Here is a 2500-nt window from a genome sequence, read left to right as displayed (position 1 = left end):
CGGTCTTACATGAAATTCAAAGTGATGCCAGGTCAGACACAGTATATCTGCTGTGATGTTAACAGTAAGGGTGGTATGTAAATCACTGAAAAGATGAACAAACTTGAGGATTTTTTTCTTTATATATAAAGGAACAAAAAAAAACATGGCAGTGCTTGTTTAAAGGTTTGAAGAAATCATTGATTTTGGCTATTGTAAGGTACAAAAGGTACTGTAAGACTTATCACTTATTTAGAATGTACTGTATTTATCGGACTGTAAGGCACACTCAAAATTATTTTATTTTCTCAAAAATTGATAACCTGGTCCGTCTGATTTTTGGATTAATTCTGGTTGTGCTGTTCGACCTGAAATCAATTTTATTTGGTGCGACCAGTAAATGGCAGTCACACATAAGAGATACGTGTGGACTGCAAATTGACGCTTGTTTTAATAAAAGCCGTAAGCAAGCGACACCAAAACTTTGATGTCTCATTGAGAATATAGAACATCACACACGGCGCTCAAAAATCGGTCAAGATATTTTAGTACGACTTTGATAAGTTACGAGGATGCACCGCTTGATGCAGCGCGGCACTTTACGGCTGCCGTAGTCAGACGTACTGTGCTTCTACATACAGGTATTACTATGGTGTGTGTATAAGGACCCCAAAATGGCACCTATTAGGAGACATATTGTCTGGCGTTTTGTTTCGCAATATTATGCAAAACCAACTTTGTTACCTACTGGTACCTGCTTATGTGTATTTGGGATCTGCATAAGTCCCGAAAATGTGCGTGCGTCCGCCTTTGTAGTCTGCGCCGTGGTCAACAAGCTCCTTATTTTTCTCTGTCCTCTTGTGGGGCGTTCATCCTCCGCTGTTGCCATTTCTGCGTATGCCACGTAAATAAGACCGCCTACAAGACGCCGCATCCTGAAGAGACGGTCAGAAAGCGGCTTGAAGATAGTCTGTTAAACATAATCTAGGCCAGTGGTTCTCAAATGGGGGTACGCGTACCCCTGGGGGTACTTGAAGGTATGCCAAGGGGTACGTGGGATTTTTTTAAAATATTCTAAAAATAGCAACAATTCAAAAATCCTTTATAAATATAAATAAAAACCTATCTTTTTTTCCAAATAGTTCAAGAAAGACCACTACAAATGAGCAATATTTTGCACTGTTATACAATTTAATAAATCAGAAACTGATGACATAGTGCTGTATTTTACTTCGTTATCTCTTTTTTTCAACAAAAAATGCTTTGCTCTGATTAGGGGGTACTTTAATTAAAAAAAATTTCACAGGGGGTACATCACTGAAAAAAGGTTGAGAACCACTGATCTAGGCAACATTTGAACAGAAAACCACCATTGCATGTTATGTAGACCAGTGGTCCCCAACCTTTTTGTAGCTGCGGACGCTTGACAATTTGTTTGTTTTTTTAATAAAGAAATACAATCATGTGTGCTTACGGACTGTATCCCTGCAGACTGTATTGATATACATTGATATATAGTGTATATATTGTGTTTTTATGTTGATTTAATAAAAAAAAAATAAAAAAAAAATTTTTTTTTTTCCTTGTGCGGCCCGGTACCAATCGGTCCGCGGGGACCACTGATGTAGACCGCAAGGTGCGCCTTTTCTATGAAAATAGACCTGAATAGACCCGTTCATCGGGTCGAGGGTCCGTAAAATACGGTAATGTTATTAATTACTATGTCTGTTTCTAACTTTTTCAGTGTGTGAATGCTTATATATTTTCTTTGGTTGTTCAGACGCATGTGAGGATTTTTGACAACCGAGTACAAAGATGCTCTTCAATTGTCTTCCATTGTGGCAAAGTGCCCTAAATGCTACCACATACAGTCCTAATACTGTTTACAACCATGGCCTCCCATCTGCAATTCAATTCAGTCCAATTATACTTATACAGTACCGTAGGACTACTCTAGTTGTCTAGTGGCACTTTACAGAAGGGGTAAGTCGAGTACCATGCTTCCTATATATTCAGAGAGCCAACAAATCCTCCCCAGTGGCGAGGAAAGACTCCCTTGTTGAGTGCAGAAGATTCTGAGCTAAATATAGAGAGTAGTACTGCAGGTATGTGCATAATGGCAGAAAATATGCCACACATGTGCAGCAAGGAGGACTTAAAGGGCAGCCACAGCTCTCTTGTCTCACATTAAAATGTTTTGTTTTTTTAAATTGCACCATGATGTGTTGTATGTTTTATTAAATGGCATTCGTGTAAAGGCAGTCATTAACCGCCGACATCGCTTTTACCGTAGATTAGAAGTTGGAGTAGCTCACAAGAATTTTAAATCACTGTTATGCATCAGCAGGACTGCCAGGAGACACTTACATAATGGGTAGAGGAACCAGACATCCAGTTTTATATGTCCACAATTTCAGGCCTTCAAAAGGCATCCAGGCGGGATTTGGAAGTGTACAGTCTCTTTTTTTTTTTTTTTTTTTTCGTTTTTAAATGAAAGATTAACTCAATGAGATGCAAGTGT

This window comes from Nerophis lumbriciformis, linkage group LG12 (assembly GCF_033978685.3).
Source record: "Nerophis lumbriciformis linkage group LG12, RoL_Nlum_v2.1, whole genome shotgun sequence".
In the NCBI taxonomy this organism is placed as follows: Eukaryota; Metazoa; Chordata; class Actinopteri; order Syngnathiformes; family Syngnathidae; genus Nerophis; species Nerophis lumbriciformis.
This window is presented reverse-complemented; position numbering follows the sequence as displayed.